The sequence below is a fragment of the Canis lupus genome, chromosome 2 (genome assembly GCF_011100685.1).
Source record: "Canis lupus familiaris isolate Mischka breed German Shepherd chromosome 2, alternate assembly UU_Cfam_GSD_1.0, whole genome shotgun sequence".
NCBI lineage: Eukaryota > Metazoa > Chordata > Mammalia > Carnivora > Canidae > Canis > Canis lupus.
The window spans coordinates 8318027-8337511 of record NC_049223.1 but is presented as its reverse complement, the minus strand read 5'-3'; the positions used below and the strand labels follow the sequence as shown (position 1 = coordinate 8337511).

Below are 19485 nucleotides of genomic sequence, written 5' to 3'. Positions count from 1 at the left end.
TACCTTTAATTGGGCTTCAGGGATGGTCTTTTCCTACTCCTAAGCATACAGTGACCAATATACCTGTCATACACGTTACAAATGATTCAATTACCATGAGGACAAACTGGATAAGAGGCCTTCGTTTAATACCCGTAAAGGACAAATCTACTGGGGATCTCTTTTAGAGGCTGTCTTCAGGGTGATAAGACTGTGGTAGAGTTTGGTTATCTTTAGTGTGGCTTAATGTCACAAGTCTTATGAAGCTTTCTCTACCCACCCACACACCCCCACCCACAGCAAAACTCTGTCCTTCCCAGCTGCAAAGTACACACACTGCGTCCTTCATGTACCACACAAGCTTTGATGATTGTTCCCATGACTTTCTCATACAGTCTGCCATGAATTCCTTGAACACCATCTTAACTTATCCCCATATCCCCAGCGCTTACTCCTTGTTACAATGCTGAGCACGTGACCAGAGTTCAACACATGTTTATTTGAATACTGAATTTTCTTTCTTTAAAAAGGTAGATAGGAAAGCAGATAAGAGTCTAGGTGATCTATGTACTTTATGACTCACAGGATCCCATTAAACACATACCAAGTACATGCCTGCCTCATTCTGCACAAAGGACCTGTTCCTAAAAGATAAGGAGAATTAGAAATTGATTCATCTTGCTAATAATTTCTAAGAATCTTAATCTCAATTTCAAATGAGGCAATTCTTTACATTTTGCTTTAATAATCTGTACATCTGCCATCTCCTGACAACAACCAATATTTAATTACACAAGGGAGCTTCTATAACCCCAGAAAATTTGCAAGATGTTTTTAAGGGGAAAAATGTGGGGAGAGGAGGCCAAAAACTGTAAATAAATAAAGTGAAAACTGTGTCATGGAACCTGAAAACCACCTCAGTCAATCTACATTGTTTAATCTTTTTTTTTTTTTAATTTTTATTTATTTATGATAGTCTCACAGAGAGAGCGAGAGAGAGAGGCAGAGACACAGGCAGAGGGAGAAGCAGGCTCCATGCACCGGGAGCCCGATGTGGGATTCGATCCCGGGTCTCCAGGATCGCGCCCTGGGCCAAAGGCAGGCGCCAAACCGCTGCGCCACCCAGGGATCCCTCAGTCTACATTGTTAAAGGCTTGAGTGTTTTCACTTAGATCATTTTTTTTTAAATCCTTACAGTTACAAACCACAACATGACAAAATCATTTATCAGCAAGCAACTGAAATTAATCAAATGGAGTTTGCCTATAAAAGATATGTATTTATCCTCCAAATTCATCTTTTCTTTCTTTTTTCTTTTCTTTCTTTTTTTTTTTTTTTTTTTGAATTATACTCCAGGGACACCTGGGTGGCTCAGTTGGACCAAGTGTCAGACTCTTGGTTTGGGCTCAGGCAGTGATCTGAGGGTCCTGAGATCCAGCCCTTCTTCTTGTGTTGCTCTCAGCAGAGTCTGTGTCCCCTCTCTCTTCTCTCTGCCCTCTCCCCTGTGCACTTTCTCTCTCAAGTAAATAAATAAATCTCTAAAAACAACAAAACAAAAACACAAACCACAAACCAAAACCAAAGTAGGTCCCATGCCCAACATGGGGCTTGAACCCCTGACCTGAGATCAAGAATTGTGTGCTTTAATGATTGAGCCAGCCAGGGGCCTCTCATCTTATTTTTAGTTCAGATTTGTGTATATTAGGCTATACTGATCTATATGAATGCTTTTAATATGGAGCACAAAGACAGAAAACTTCATGTGTCCTGAAATCAGGCCACAATGCCCTGTCCCCAACGTAGGGCCAGTCAAGAAGGCTTCCAGGAGGAGGCCATTTTAAACTGAATTCCAAAGGAAAGAGGGAGCAGACTATGGGGGCAGTGTTTCCTAAGAATGCAAGAGCAAGGCTGACCACACAGAGGAAGAAGCAGAAAAGTGGTGTGCCTGGACAGGAAAGCGATTCCCTTGCAGACACCAGAAATCCTTCCATCAGGGTAATGAGATCACCACTGGACAGAAGCTCAAGCTCACGGGAAGCCCTCAAGCCCCTAAGTCTTTCCCTCTCCCAGCTGCTCCATTCAGGCTTGCCAGCAGCCAGCCCACTACCCATCTTGATCTGCAGCACCTTCTCACCCCACTCCAACTGTGCAGTTTGAATGCATGTGTGCCTTTAAATCAAACGGTAATCTCCTCCAGGGCAAGAACGTTGCTGTTTGCTGACATTTTCTTGCCCTTCCCTGATACCTGGTAAATGCAGTAGGTACCCTATAAATGCTTTGTGATAAATAAATAAATAAATAAATAAATAAATAAATAAATAAACAAACAAACAAATAAATGCTTTGTGAATGAATCACTCGGTAAGTGAACATAGTTTTCCAGGGGTGCTTGGGTGGCTCAGTCGGTAAAGCCCCTAACTCTTGATTTCTGCTCAGGTCATGGTCTCAAGGTCCTGGGATCTAGCCCTAAATCTGTCCAGCTCCGTGCTCAGTGGGGAGTCTGTTTGAGGCTTCTCCCTCTCCTTCTGCCCCTCCCCCACCACACACGCATGCACTTGCTAACAGAAATAAATCTTTAAAAAAAATAAATAAAGTGAACATATTCTTTTCAGTGTTCCAGAGCAGGGAGCTACAGATACTGGACACAGATTCTAGATGGAGACTGGAAATGAGAAATCCACCCACAGGAAGAAAAATGTAGGCAAACACTGGGGGAAATTAGTAAAGAGAACACGGAGGTGGAAAGAGCCTTGTGAAATTCAGAGGCCAAAGTGGATCTCCCAGTTTGTGAGAATGAAAACTCCTTAACCAGTAGACACAGCAGCTCTGACAGTTTACTATGTTCCAGCTCCTGGGAAGCTGGGTGCAAGATCTTTTTCTAGTCTCCACTTTCAGTGGCAAGTTTTGTACCCTCCTTCTTTCCTGCACTCTCCTCTTTGCTATCCCACTGCAATTTCATTTTTAAATAGATTATAATCATTTAATCCAGATATCTGCATTTTCCCATCTGACTGCATTACTCCATCAGTTCTTTCTCCGGTCTTCCGACACCGGAAAATCTTTTCCTTCTCCTCTAAGTATAATGCAAAGAGCCAAGAGCCTTTTGTAAGATCATAAGAGGTTTTTTCCTCTGGTTCCGCTCGAACATCTCAGTGAGATTCTGCTGAATGCTGAAGAGGATCTCTGAAGTGTTACACTGTGAGGTTTCCAAAAGGCACCCTCAATTTGATATCAGTGAGCATACCAGTAGATGTGACTGAAAACAGTTTGTACATAATTAGGACTCTTGTGTTTGGTGTTTAGCTTTGTCCTTTCATATGCAGGGCAGGCACATCACTGTTCATCTGTGAGAAGTACACTCCTGAGTTAGATTAAAAGCTCGTTTGACAAGATGTGGAATCATGTAAAAGGAACCTTTAGCCTGATGACCACTCCAATGGCTGAGAAATATACAGGCCCTGGCCAGGAATTGGAGAAATGACATTAACAGTGTGTATACATTAACAGTGTGTATCTGGACACAGGCGGTAGAGAAATGGCTAAAAGCCAGTGGTGAGAACATCTCAATACAAATTGTCCCCATAAAATCAGACCACCTGATCCAAATAGGAATCTGTAAGTCTGGGCTTAGAGTTGGAGGCACACATCTAGGTGGGGCTGGGACAAGCTGTGCAGCCCACATGCACCTCTGCAACATCCAGAATATGTTGGCCCAGAATAAAGAGAAAGAGGAGGCAGTCAGTAAACCCTCCAAATTCTGGGATCAGCCCAGAATGAGGATGTATGTTCTCCTAATCCCAACAACAATGCAGTGACCACTGGTAGGTCAACTCCTTGAGCTTCACGTCAGTAGTACATGGAGAGGCTCCTGTCAATTCTAGCTGGATTTCAAACCTTGGCTTTCCAATTAACTTCCTGGGTGATCTCAAAGGACACATTTCTGAGGTTATATCTTTTTCAAGAAGGGTCCTGTTTCTTGTGATTATAATACCACAGTAGGTGTTTAATATCGGTTTTCTAAATTAGTAAATAAAGGGGATCCCTGGGTGGCGCAGCAGTTTGGCACCTGCCTTTGGCCCAGGGCGCGATCCTGGAGACCCGGGATTGAATCCCACGTCGGGTTCCCGGTGCATGGAGCCTGCTTCTCCCTCTGCCTCTCTCTCTCTCTCTCTCTCTCTCTGTGACTATCATAAATAATAAATAAATAAATAAATAAATAAATAAATAAATAAATAAATAAAAATTAAATTAGTAAATAAAGGAACACTTAACAGAAATAACATATGCAAAGAACTGGCATACAATTGGTACTTAATACTTTGAACCTCCTCTTCCCTTTCAACTTTGAGAAAATGCTTTGTGTGTATTTTCCATGTGGTTTTCTGTTTGGCTTTTCTTTTTTTTTTTTTTAACGTACCAAATGAACAAAGTCATTTTTTTCCTAATTATAAAATAATACATGTTTATTGTAGAAAGTGAGCATATTGCATATTAGATTTGTAAAGTGAGAATTGTATTGGTATGTAGGCACCATATTCCATTAAAGGTTTAGGGTTTTTATCAGAATATTAAAAAAAATGCAAAGAAAAGAAAATAAAATCACTCCATCACCCAGGGTATTTTGATATATATTCCTCCAGACTTTTCCCCATGCAATACCCTGTAAACATATAATTTTGCAAAAGTGGCAAACATGTATACTATTTTTCAAATTAGTTCTTAACCATTTCCCCATATAAATAGTTACATCACGGTTAGTGTTAATAGGACTCAACTGTATAGCTACACTATAATTTAACTATCCTCTTATTGTTCTGCATTTCTAATGTTCCCCTTATTTCTGACCATTATAAATAAAGCTGTATGATAGACATCACTGTACATACATATTTTTAAAGACGTCTCTAATTAAGTCATGATAAATTCCTAGGAGTGGAGTTACTGGGTCAGAGGTATACATATGCCTTGTCCACAGAGACCTTATTGTATTCTTATCAGCAATGTATAACTGCTGTTTTAATTTACACTAATTACTGCTGTGGTTGAACATTTTTGTGTTTGTGACTATTTACATTTCTTTGCCTGTGGTCTTTCCTGTTCATGTTGTTTTACCCATCTCCTACTGAAGCTTTTCCTTTATTTTTTTAATTGAAGTTTTCCCTCTTGATCATACCTTTATAGTTGCCAGTTTTCCTCTACTTTTTCTTTTGATTTTGGTTCTGGCAAGCATTGAAGGTAAGGGATTCTCCTTTTCATGTGGTTCCATCTATCAATCTTTCCCTTTGCATTAAGTTTGGTGTCCCTGTGTTTTTAAACAAAACTTCCACAATTCTGAAATGTTTTACTTTTTATTTAATACTAACAAGCGTGTCAAAGATGTAACATAAAAAACCACCTTTATGATATTAATACAAACTACTATCCTAGAGCCATAGGATTTTTATTTGTAAACTAAGAGATATATCTGTATGTAAGTAGCACATTTCATAAAAGGTTTGGGGCTTACATAAGAATGCTGAGAACATTGACTACTAGAAATCACTATCCTTTTGTCCCCCATCCCATGAAGTTTTATTTTTATTGATATTTTATAGACGTGGGGTTCTTGGGGAAAAAAAACCTCAAATAGAGAAAAATCACAAAAAAGTATAAAATCATTACTATAATACCAATAACTAAGATAACCATTAATATTTTGAAATTTTTAATATACCCATTTTATGCATATTTTCGATGCTTTCATACAGAGACACATACATATATATACATATATATACTTTTACATAAACAACTGGCTCTTGTATCTGTGTCATCTCTTCACTTTTTTTTTCCCTTAAATTTCTGCCACTCCCAATCCTCTCAGCCAATGTAACAGCCACAGTTATTACTTTTAATAGCTACTTAATATTCCAGAGTACGAATGTGTTACCATTTATTTGGCCAGTCTGCTACTGAAAGTCATTCATTCGGTTTCCAATGTTTTCATGCTATTCAATATGATGCAAGAAATACACTTGTGTACATATAACCTTCCTAACTAGTGTTTCTATTTCTAGGAGATAGATTATCAGGAGTGGGACTGTGGGATCAAAGGCTGTATATATTTTTAACTTTGATAGATATTTCCAGATGGTTCTCCAGAAGGACTGTAAACATGTAACTATCTCTACAATGTTTGAGATAGTTTCTAAACAAACTTGACCAAGTAAAGGTTGACTTATCGCCTGTATCTTTTTTTTTTTAGATTTTATTTATTTATTCATGAGAGACAGAGAGAGAGAGGCAGAGACACAGGCAGGGGGAGAAGCAGGCTCCATGCAGGGAGCCCGACATGAGACTCGATCCCGGGTCTTCAGGATCACGCCCTGGGCTGAAGGCGGCGCTAAACCACTGAGCCACCTGGGCTGCCCTATCGCCTGTATCTTGAGGAGCAAATTAAATACCCACTGAACACCTTTTAATTATTCTCCTAAAATTCCAGTGATACGGTTATGCTTTTATTACCCTCTTTTGTTTCCTTGTAACACTTTTATCTAATTATTAATACTATACGAGAGAACACAGAAAAAATATACAATTTTTTTCCACCATGAATTTCAAAATAAACAAGTGCAAAATGTTGAGACCACGACTTTAAAATATATTACATTATTTCCTGATTATCAACTAGTTTTTATGTTGGCCATCTAAACCACAGCAGAGATGGGGTGGGCATGGGGTAGGACATATATACAAAAGTCCCAAGAGAAAACCAGGACCTTTCAAGGCCTCTTTCCCCAGTATATCAAAGAACAGCTTTTCATGCAGCAGGAAGGCATTAATTTAGGAAATCTGTTTTGAACATTTATCAATCTAAAAAGATATAATCAAATATTTAGGGAGAACTCAGGAGCGGCTCTAAAATTCTACTCAGAAGACAACTCCAACCCCAAAGACGAGCATAGCCATTCTGCAACATCTTGCAGTGGGCTTATCAACAAAGGCTTGCTTCAGCCTATACAGACCCCACTTGCAGTTCTTCCTCTGTACCTAAGCATTCACTGTACTGTTTCCGGGGACCTACTTCTCTGCAGGCCCCATCTGAAACACAGCTTTTCAAGCAGTCACTTGCATTTGATAAGCCCTACCCCTCTGCTTCCCAAATACACATGTTTCCATTATACTTCTAAAAAGTTTTAATGGTCCTCCACTGGTAGGGGTAATAAGCCAGCACAGTGTCAGAATAACCAACATTGACACATCTGTAAGAAAGTACATCATTAGTTGCTGCCATTGTATGGGCCATGAGTAAAAAGGGCAGGTGGAAGGCATTCACTACTTGCTTTAGTAAAATTTACTTTTAAGTAAAATACATTGATTATATTAATAATTATACCAAATAAAATGAAGAAAAAAAACCCCTCATGTTTCTAATCCACAGGCTGTAACTTTGTAAAAATAACAATGTATTGACTGGAACAGATAAATACAGATATCTTTCCTCAGATTAAGAATAATATTTTCCATTTTATGTAAAATGTCTTCTTTTAAGAGGAGGTATGAATGCTTTTCTATAATGCTAAAAGAGCAAGGTTTTGATCAAGTAGCAAGGAAACTAAAGTAACTCTTGTTTAATCACATTCCATTAAAAAATAGCCTTAAACTGATTTAACCTTCATACAGGGAAAAAAGTAACTAGCAAATTTTGATGTATGTATTCACCTACAACATACGACTCTTGAAATACTGGATGATTATTTCAGGGAGCAACGAATCGCAATTATGGTAGCAAGGTTAACGTTAAGATGCCACTATAAACTCCTTGGCTTTAAATGTGTTAGTTTTCATACGGAAGTTTAAAGTGGGAAGGTCATATCTATGTGGTTTTAATCATTCTTCAACAATGGATCATTTATACAACTATTGGTCATAAAAACAACACCTAACAAATGAACTCTTTCTCACGTTACATTCCATTGACACACGTTTTCACACACCAAAATAACGTAGGAGGTTATAAAAATTGAAATTCTCTTGGAAAGTGAATCCTTTACTTGTATTTCCTAACTAGAAAATACCACTTTTAAAACCCCTCTGAAGTATTTTAGAAGTAGAATCATGCTTTCATGATTGATATGCCTCTTAGCCATGGAAAATCCTAAAGTTTTCAGTGGACCTGTAAGCAATATTTTTAATTTGGTCTTTAAAAACACCTGCATTTAGGGTAGCCCAGGTGGCTCGGTGGCTCAGCGGTTTAGCGCCGCCTTCAGCCCAGGCCATGATCCTGGAGACCCGGGATTGAATCCCATGTCAGGCTCCCTGCATGGGGTCTGCTTCGCCCTCAGCCTGGGTCTCTGCTTCCCTCTCCCTCTCTGTCTCTCAATAAATAAATAAAATCTTTAAAAACAAAACAAAACCCACAAACACCTGCATTAAAATTTTAAAAGATTCTCCAAAAGTTTCTCAGTTGGTGTTTTCATCACCCACTGTCACTAACTAAAAGACAACAGGTTAGTTTCAAAGCAAAACTAGGGCCTCTCCCAGCTAACTGGCAAGATGCTTTTGTTCTTTCATTATGCTAAATAAGCTAGATGCTTCTGATCAGATTTCAATATGGTTCCAAGTGAAAGTCCTTTGTTGGCTTACAAATGAGGCAGCTTCCAACTCAGAATAGGTTTTCCCTAAAATTCAATGTTATAAACAGATGTTGGTTTTCTAAACTAGTCCAAAAAATTCTATATGACCCATATGTAAATGAAATACATATGTTTCAACGCAGAGAATAATCTCCTTTGCAATACACATTCTATCATCAACACTAGGCATTAAACAGAAACAAAACACTAATGCAAATTATATAAGAAATATTTACTTGTCTTGAAGCCTGCTGCTTGAGGCAAAACAGTTGGGCCACTTTTGTTAAAACAAACAAACAACAAATGAAATAATGTAATAGCAAACTTTGGGAATGTATCTTTGCGTCTGGCTTCTGTTAACTCTATTCTCTATTTAATATGTTTCTTTTTAATAAAACACTCCTGGTTTCAATACCCATTCTTTTGCTGCTAGGTTGTAATACACTGTTACTACATAGAAAGTTATCAGTTTAGTTTAGGGAAAGCACGTGTAACTAAAAAGAAAGACCATTTCACATTTTCATGGAGCTTTCAAGAGCTCTGGAGCCTAGGGACACTGTATCTAAGCCTTGTTTTACTTCAAAACTTATGGTTCTGAAATTCTTTAGAGTTAAGCGTCACTAATGTTAACTATGTTTTTCAACCATAACCAGGGGAGATTTTTTTGGTATACAAAGAGAAAGTATAAAAAGGAAAATGAGAGGTTGAAGATCAAAAAAGAGGGAAGGAAAGATATGTATGCATAAATTTTTAAAAACCTACCTGTCTGGAAACTAAGTGAGAAAAGAAAGATAAGGAGGAGGAAGGGCAACTCAGGCTACAGAATTAACTCCACTTGAGTTCAGAGCAAGGCTTGTGGTGGAAAGAGACCAAAAATTCTCATCAGGGATGGTATCAGAATTCTAGCCTCTAATTAAAAAAAAGGGGGGGGGGGGCAAAGCAGTAGATTTGTTTTGCTTCTAATAGAAGTCTGGCACTGGAAACTGTTATTTAAATATAGTGAGCACAAAGTTCTTGAAATGAATAGACAGGGGAAGAGAGAGCAGAGAGGGAAGCGTCAGACCAGGCTCACCCCACTGGGCATCCAGCAGCAAGGATTCTGGGACTGTCTTTTCCCTTTAGTGAGTACCCACTAGACCCAGGGGTAAATACCAGAAGTTAAAGTAATTTCTTAGAGAGGAGTTAGGGGAAACATTTTATATATACATATGTATGTGTATAGGATACACTTATGTATGTATGTATCTATCTATATACATATATACATATATACACAAAATAAAAATATATTCATTTGGGGGCACCTGGCTGGCTCAGCTGGTAGAGCATGCAACTCTTGATCTCGAAGCTGTGAGTTCAAGTCCCATGTTGGGTATAGCCCCACACTTTTTAAAGTAAAAAAAAAAAGTCTTTAAAAAGATACATACCCATCTAAAATACTGTAAAAGTAGCAAATTCAATACTATTTACTTAATGTCCTTGGCAATAAGCCATTTGCAGAAGGAAATATGAGTAAATAAAAACACAAAGAAAGAAGGGGAAAGAAAGATCCAATGAACCTTGACTACTGGTCTCTGGGTGGAGAGAACACATTGATTAACTTCTACTAAGAGCTGCTATTCGTTGATGACTTACTACGATCAGCCACTGTTCTGAGGCTTTTACCTAAGCCATCTTATTTAATTTTCACAACCACATAATCAGGGCATGTGGTTGGAAGGCAGCAGCCTGAGTGCTGGCACTACTGGAGGCCCTGCCAGATGGAGGTTGGACGCTAGGTGAATATTTATGGGGATGCACCTAGTGACACAGGGGGCAGGGCAAACAGGTACAACCAGAATGAAGAGGCAAGCACAGGCCTTGAGGAAATGTCATTTAAGTTGAGGCTTGAGGGGCACCTGGGTGGCTCAGTGGGGTTGTGATCAAGTCCCACATCAGGCTCCCTATAGGGAGCCTGCTTCTCCCTCTACCTATGTCTCTGCCTCTCTCCCGGTGTCTCTCATGAATAAATAAATAAAATCTTTAAAAAAAAAAGTTGAGACTTGAAAAAAGGTTACTGAACAGAGACAGTTCTTGCTTTCAATTGCCTTAAATTTCCAGATTTAGTTAGAATCTACACATCTACAAGCACATGCAAAATGGCAGTCTAGGACTTTCCTCCAAGAATATTTTTCTAGCTAAATGTAAAGAAATTGTTGAGGTTTTTTTCATGAAGTGGGCGGGCCCATTACTGTTAAGAAACAGAAAAATGTTTGGATAAGCACCCACTGGGAAGAATAAGTTAGCAAAAATAACTAGTAACATGTTAATATATGGAATGATTTCTTTTGGCAACGATGGTTTCACCAGAAGTCAAAATTACTATAAAAGATATGCAGCTATGTTTCCCATATACTATCTAATAACAAAAACCATAAAGGTGGATCTCAACTAAAAGCAAAGGTTCTTCCTCCAAAAAGACTCCCTGTCATGCTTTTTCTGCTTTTTCTCGTGAGGATAAAGATCAATCAACAATATGTAGTAAGTATTCAAAAAGAAAAAAGGAACCTAGCCAGCTGACACCTTGAATTTCCTTATACCATGAATAATACATCAGCCAGAGCCCTGGGAGACAAATGTCCTGCTGGCTGTCCCAAGGGCTCTTAAGAGAGGGATGGGGCTGATGCCACAGAATCCAACGTAGTCCGATCTATCCAAACAGTAAATCTGTTTACACCTCCACACTGCTTCCAGGGAATTAGAAAAATGAAGATATCCTTGTCCAAAATAGTTCAACCTTAAGAACATGCTCACCTCAGTGTCTTATATGTGCACATTTCACACTAGCACAAATATCTGAAAATACAAGCCATGTGTCACAGATGCACCTGAGATGTTCGGGAACAAATCCAGTCAGGTGTGTGGGACCTGGGTATGGGCTAGAGAAAATTGAAATGAACACTTGTCCAGAGGACATAGATGCAGAGATGAATTTCAGAAGGACAGATTAAGAAGGGGCAAAAAGAAAAAAAAAAAAAAAGAAGAAGGGGCAAAAAGAGAGACAGGGCTGCATGAGACAAACACAGAGATAAAGACAACTGATTAGAGAAAAACAGAAGGAAGAATAACGCAATCACGAGTCACATCAACCTTGAATTAGAGTGTTCTTGTCAAAATACTGTTAAACTCCAGACAATACTGAGACCTCAATGCCCTAAAAAAACATGGGCTGCCAGGTGAATATGTTACTGACTAAGCAGCAGCAAAGAGATCAGGACATTCAACCCTAAAACATAGCACTTTGGCAGAAACATTCTTCTGAGCTGAAGGCATCTGACTGAGTTCCTGAAATCCCACACCTACCTAAAAGTAGAGCCTCCCCAAGAACTCAACTGTCATAAACTTGTCCCTGGGGGCAAGTTCAATCTTCTCCCACTGATTCTCCTAACAGCCCACTGATCTTTCCCAAATATCATGTATTTTCCCAAAAGGACCCTCTCCCCCTCTCTTTCTTCTACTAAATTAGGTCTATAGGCCCCAAGCTCTAACCATTCCTTTGTTACTCATTGCTGGGAACTCCCATGTGTCCCGTGGCAGTGACTGTCACTGTGAAGTGGAACAGCATGGTCCTAAGCTTGTTTTGTTCTTCTCTGGCCCGTCTGTCTTTTGTCAGCCTAATTTATAGGGCCCCAGCCAAGAAATCCAAGGTGGGTGAAGGAAAATGAAAGTTCTGTCTTCCTTCCCCTAGAGCAACCATGTGAAAGTTTTCGAGAAAATAAGCACCTTCCTTAAGAGTCTTTGCAGTGTTAACACAGCCTCTTTTCAAGAAAATGAGAGAGTTCTTTAGGAGTTTTGTGTTAACACAGCCTCATTTTCAGGGGTAGAAACCTAGATCCAGAGATTTCATTCCCTGCAGCCTCATCTCCTGCCTCCCCGCGCAGGGCCACCTGGTGGACTAGTGACTCCTCCGAACACACCTTAGTACCAGAACTAATGGTACTATGACTGACACCTCTGGCCTGAAGGCCCAAAGAGCCCATAAGCCCCCTCCCGGGTGCCTACCCCCCACACTGTGCCCCACTAGGGATGGTCTGGGTTCCTTCCCTCAGCCACAAAATAGCTCAAACACATTTCCGTTATGCTTGCATGGATGATCCTCCAACGAAACTGATTCCTTTAAAAGCAGGAACTGGGCTTTATTCCTTTCTGTTCATTGGGGACTTAATGCAGGAAGAGGCAATCGATGTTTATTAATTAATTAAAAAAACCACGGCAGTCCAAGGTCTACCTAGCTCGGCTTCACGGATCTAGCATCAAGACAAAATGCTACGCAATATCCAGAAAGTAATTTTCAAAGGTATAAAAATTATCCTAGGGCAGCCCGGGTGGCTCAGCGGTTTAGCGCCACCTTCAGCCCAGGGCCTGATCCTGGAGTCCCAGGATCGAGTCCCATATCAGGTTCTCTGCCTGGAGCCTGCTTCTCCCTCTGCCTATATCTCTGCCTCTCTCTCTCTGTGCGTCTCTCATGAATAAATAAATAAAATCTTTAAAAAAGAATTATCCTAATGGATAACATCCACTAAGCACAATTCCCAAACAATCATAACTGCCTCCTCTGTTACTGTGGCACCTCACAGCCGACCCTGAGGAAAGCGGGGGGGGGGGGGGGGGGGGGGGTCGCACTATTCATCTCACTGTGGACCATTATGTAACAAGGAGGTAGAAAGCACTGTTCCCAACCCAGCCAATAACAAACCAGACCCTTAAACAGGATGACTGACAGTCCTTGTAATTTTATCCCAGAGAGAACAATAACAGACACTATTTTTATTCATACCGGTATTTAATCCTTTTTCCTCAGTAATATACTAGATGGCACTAATTTCTATGGGTTAATTATATATTCCCTCAAACAGAAGAGACTTTTCTTTAGCTTTGTTTTATTGAATTCGTGGAGCCCTCCCAGAGGAATATTACAGCCAAATGAAAAGTCACTTCACCAACTGAAAAACCAACTTATTTTCTACAGGAATGTGCTGTGCAAGCAAGGCTTCCTTACTCCACCCTCTTGGTTATACACAGAACCTTTGCTTTTTCTTCTTTTTTTTTTTCTTCCTGTATCTAATTTGGTGTCACATCAAGCTTGTGCATGCTGACAACCAAACATTTAACCACACGGACACGGACTTTCACTTTCTTTAATTTCTTAGACTTGGAGCAACTAGCGGACCCTGGACACTGACTTGCAGGCGGCAGGTGTTTACAAAACATTAACTAGCCTTGACATCTGTTTCAATGCTATTTTCTAACAATCCCTTTCGTCTTAGATCACTTGCTTTTGGTGAACCCTCCTGTCAAAAGCACTGTTGCCATGCTCATCAGACACCTCTAAGAATCATGCTACAGTGATTAGAGAGAGGAAGAGACGTGGGAGCAAAAGAGGGGAGACTATTTGCTTTCGCTGCTCAAAGTCTGTTCCTTCCACCACCGAGTTTGGCACTCAGCAAATATTGATTGTGCGGGCACTTTCCGCCCGTCCCCATGCTAGGTGCAGTTCTTTACTCTTAGCCTCAGCTGAAAATAGATGGAACTATTTTCTGGAAATGGAATTTCATAATTATAGATTCCTTATAGCCTTTAGAACATTTATTTGGGCTACTGTGCTACTAACCAGTGTTGTGATTATTAAGAAATTTCCAGCTATACTTTTCATGGGCCGTTAGAAGGTAGCCGAGGTAACCATTAATCAAAGAGAACTTCCTTACTGGCCTTAAAGGAACATAGCTCAGGGCGGTCATCACCGGTATGGAACATCTTTCTGGTCCTTCACTCTTACCTTTACATTGCTTATTATTCATAGAATGTTGATTGGTACACTTAGTGTTGGGAAACAGCATGTGGAGAGAGTAGCAAGCAAATGGAATTCTTCTATCACTGCCACCATTACAAAGAAGTATTACCAGACATCTTTGCTTTAACTCTTAGGACATGATTGAGAAAAAACGGTAAATAATAAAGGCCAATAAACAAGGCATTATAAAGAAAAGAATCTCCCTAACAAGCAAGATGGTTCCTTTAAATGGTCAATGTAGCATATTTCTTATGACAGAGAACTAGATTTCCACAAAGGGGCTGTCATGTCTACTCCACTGTGTTTGGAGGACAGACACAAGACCAGGAAGTGTTCAAGCCTCATTAAACGCTGGTCATCAGCCACAAATGCTATTTCTTTTCCATTTCCTGACTTGGGAAAAGAAGGAAACTGATTTACACTTTGGTAAAATAACAGAATTTACTATAAATGATTTATGACTTAAATACTTTGGGATGCTGGTTAGTATCTTGCAGATACTGTTCACAGGCAAATGAACAGACTATCACCACCTCTCACAGCCACCACTCCATCTCCATCCTCTATAATGGCAGTTGGCAGTTTGGTTCCTCTTGATCTCGACTCCCCTCTTCAGGTCTCCTCTTAACAATGTAGAGAATTTTGCAAATGTATTAATCCATTGACAGCATAGACTCACTGATTATGGCCCAGATAACATGTGCTTTTATTTCATACAAGTTTCTTCCACTTGACAAAACACTACCAAGTTCAGTTAAACAGCAAATAAAGACTGCATCTCTTCTTTTAGGAACCGATGCCAACAGAACTTTCCATTATTGATGCCTTGTTACCAACAGGCAATGTGACCACTCAAAAGATATCAAGTCCTAGTCTGTCCTAAGTCAGAAGCTATAGTTCAATCTTCAACCCAATCAATCGATCACCTCTCAACTAACAGCCTCAGATCAAGAGGGGTGCCCTAAAAATCTGAATGTGACATGAAAAAGACACATGTGGTGAGTCTCTTCATATTGTATACAACGTCCCTCTACAAGTGACTGCTCAATATGGCAGAACAAGGGTAAGAGACTAACTAAGGGGAATATTTGGTCTCAATGATGGGCTGAGGAGGGAGACTTTTTTGGATACTTGCTCACAATCCAGCTATTCATGGCCTTTCTTGCTGAAGAATCATAGTGCAATAGAGAGAGATAAGGATTCATTTGTTCACTCAAAATTTATCAAACACCTACATTCCAGACGCTGTTCTAGATGTTGAGGATACAGTGCTAAACTCCAGAGAAAACTCCCTTGCCTTAATGGAGATTTTCAGTAGGTGGAAACAGGTTAAAAAAACAAAACAAAAACCAGGGAAAATGTCAGGTGGTACTGAGTGCTATGGGGGAAAAGACTGAGTTAAGAGGGATGGGAAATGCTGGGTTAGGGGGCTGCTGTTTGTGTGAGGGGCAGGTCTCTCTCGTCATTGTTTAGCAGAGACCTGAAAATAACTACGGTACCAAGCAGTGCAGGACTATTATTGCTGTTTGTGTGGGTTATAAAGACATTAACCAGAGTTTAAGACTGTATCTGGCTGGCAGTTATAATGTTTGATACAAATCACACTGCTAATACTAGAAACAGGGCAGGGACAGGGAGGACAAAAACACATTATTTTATTATGAATTCCTTGTATTTCTCAATGTTATAGTTAGGGCATTATATTCATTTTTAAAAGTTCTGTGTATAGGTAATTTCTATAATCTATGAGGATCACATCAACATAGTAAAGGGGATTACAATATCCATGTTTTGTGAAAGAAGTGCTGGGTGGGCCTGAATCAAGCATTCCTGCCACGGTGTGTGAGGTCACTGAGGAGTCACCAATCCTACGCAGGGCCCTGCCCCTCCTGGAGTTTTGTTACTATAGGAGTCAAACCCAAACTTTCCAGGCAAGCCAAATAATTCAATAACTACAAGCTGTAAAAGTGTTAGAAAGGAAACAAGCAAGGAGCTTACCGAGAAAAGGATTGGGGGGAAGTCTGTTTATATGTGAGGGTCAGGGAAGAATTCTCTGAAGATCTCCCAGGAGGGAGAGTAGAACTTCAAACCAGGCGGGGGAGGGAACATTTCACACCTCAGTCAGGAGCAGCCACAGGTGGCTGGTGGCTGCCATATGGGCCACGCAGAACAATGAGACAGAATTTAAAAGAAAATTTAAAAATGCTAAAAACACTCCCTGCCACTCTGGTTCTTCTAAATGAAAAGCTGACCATTAAACTATGTTAGGGGCCAGCACATCAGTTAAAGCTCCCATAATATATTTCTCACTCCTTTTAGATCAATATGAATAAACCATACAAAAATTATATTCACTTTTAATTGTAGGATTTTTGTTTTTTAAATGTCCTTATTCTATCACAATTGCCTGAAAAATACAAGGGGCATGAGTTTTAACCCAGCCAATCCCCTTTGATAGTACACAAGAAATTAAATGTCAGTCATGGGACCTCAGCAAAGAGCCAGCACAGGCTCCCCAGAGGGATCCCACCAGTTTACATACCAATGTATGCTGGGGGTACATGTGTGTCTTTATGTGGTGCCAGCAGTACCTGGCAAAACCCCACAAACTGTAAATCCAAATGGAAGGCAGCAGGGTGCACTGGCATACTTTTTTTTAGTGGCTATGTCTAAATCTTTCTGTATTTCTGTCACTCTGTTGCTGTTTAGGAAGAAGTCTTCTCCCACTTTAGGTGTAAAAAACAAAACAAAACAAAAACAAAAACAAGCTTTTAAAGAGTAGATAATCATGAGGGCAGCCCTGCTTTCTGAAATGAATTTGCTGCAATGAAAAGCTCTCTCACAGTAGATTCATACTCTTTTTTTCTTAATTGGCTGACTAGAGTATTCATGTTCCAATACAGAACAATCTTAGCTACTTAGATTTGAAGGAAGCTTTCCATTCCATCCTAGATAATATATCCTGCAGAAACAAAGGCACCAGAACAAAATAATAAATGTCAAAAGACTTTTGCAGTCTTGTCTGTGGCAAACTCCAAGAAACTGGAAATGAGACTTTATGCCCATCAACAGATAATGGCTGACTACATTAAAGTATATTCATACCATAGAATATTATGCAACTATTAAAAAGAATGTGTTCTATACATATTGTCGCAGAAGGGTCTGCACTTTAATACAACCAAACAAACAAAAAACCTAGCAATACTAGCTATTGAGTAAAATAAAACATTTAAAAATTCTCTAAAAGCTTTATGTCCTTGGTTTAGGCAATAGTTTCTCATATATGACACCAAAGGAAGAAGCAACAACAACAAAAAATAGATAAACTGGCAGATCATCAAAACTGAAAATGTTAATGCTGCAAACAATGCTATCAAGAAAAGGAAAGAAATACACAAAACGGGAGATGAGATTTGCAAATTAGATCTCTCACAAGGGTCTTGTACCTGGAAGAATTCTTATAACTCAATAATAAAGACAAATAACCTAATTAAAAATGGGCAAAATAGATCTGAATAGATATTTCTTCAAAAAAGATGTGGAGATAAGCACATGAAAAGATGCTCAACATCAATAGCCATGAGGGAAATGAGAATCAAAACCGCAGTGAGATACCACTGCACACCACAAGACAGCTGTAAATCAACAGGACATCAGCAAGCATCAGCAAGGACCAGTGAAATCAGAAACCTCATACATCCGTGGTGATAAGGTAAAGTGACTCAACTGCTTTGGGAAAATGCCTGGCAATTCCTTGGGAAGTTAGACACAGAGTTACCATATGACCCAAGAATTTCACTTTTAGGTATATATCCAAGAAAAAATGAAAACAAAGGTCCACACAGAACATTATTCATAATAACCAAAAAGGGGAAACAATCCAAGTATCTATCAATTGATGAATGGACAAAGATAGTGTGGTTTATCCATACAATAGAATATTATTTGACAATAAAAAGGAATGAAGTACTGCCACATACTACAACATAGATAGACCTTGAAAACATTATGCTAAGTGAAAGAAGCCAGTCACAAAAGACCACATATAAATCTACAAAGGCAGGAAGCAGATTTGTGGTTGCCTTGGGCTAGGGGTAGGGGTTGGAAGGGAGAGGAGGTTTGGTTTCTTTTAGAGAAGATGAAATGTTCTAAAATTAGATTGTGATAATATAGAAGCCTGTGAAAATACTTAAAAAACACCAAATTGTATACTTTAAATGGTTTTTTACATAGTACATTTGTATGGCATGTGAATTATAGCTCAATAAAGCTGTTTTTTAAAAGTTTGCTTTTAAAAAAATTTCTCTAACTAGCAAACCTAAAAATAGAAAATGAAGACCATATATTTGAATTATGTGAATTTTTTGTAGTCCACTTAAATAAGCTGTTGTGTTCATTAAAAATTATGTTTTTGGGACAGCCCGGGTGGCTTAGCAGTTTAGCACTGCCTTCAGCCCAGGGCCTATCCTGGAGACTCGGGATCAAGTCCCACGTCAGGCTCCCCGCATGGAGCCTGCTTCTCCCTCTGCCTGTGTCTCTGCCTGTCTCTCTGTGTGTGTGTGTGTGTGTGTGTGTGTCTCATCAATAAATAAATAAAATCTTTTTTAAAAACTATGTTTTTGAAATATATTTAATGATGGTATAATATTACAAAAACAAAGCAGAGCACAAAACTATATATATATATATTTATAATTTTACAAAATAAGATTCTGTTTGTAAAGAAAAGGCTGGAACTAACAATGATCCCCTAGTCTAGATGGCAGATTTATGAGTAATTTAAATACTGTGCTTTAGAATTTTCTTTTTCTAAATTTTCTCCAATGACCATATATTACTTTTTTTTTTAAAGTAAGCTCTACTACACTCAAAGTGGGGCTTGAACTAACAACCCTGAGATCAAGAGTTGCATGCTCTACTGACTGAGCCAGCCAGGCACCCAAGCACTCCTTTAATCATAAAAATAAGTATTTAATTTTTCAAATGAACCACATGTACCAGGAACTCAAGCATGCAACATCCAGTTTATTAATATCCTATATTAGAGAATATTTTTCT

General features: G+C 39.2%; 1 protein-coding gene across 1 annotated transcript in view; it reads right to left on the bottom strand.

The window, feature by feature from the left end:
* PIP4K2A (phosphatidylinositol-5-phosphate 4-kinase type 2 alpha) overlaps positions 1-19485 on the bottom strand; it is a 178378-nt gene that overhangs the window by 120190 nt on the left and 38703 nt on the right. The gene's annotated exons all lie outside the window — the stretch shown is intronic.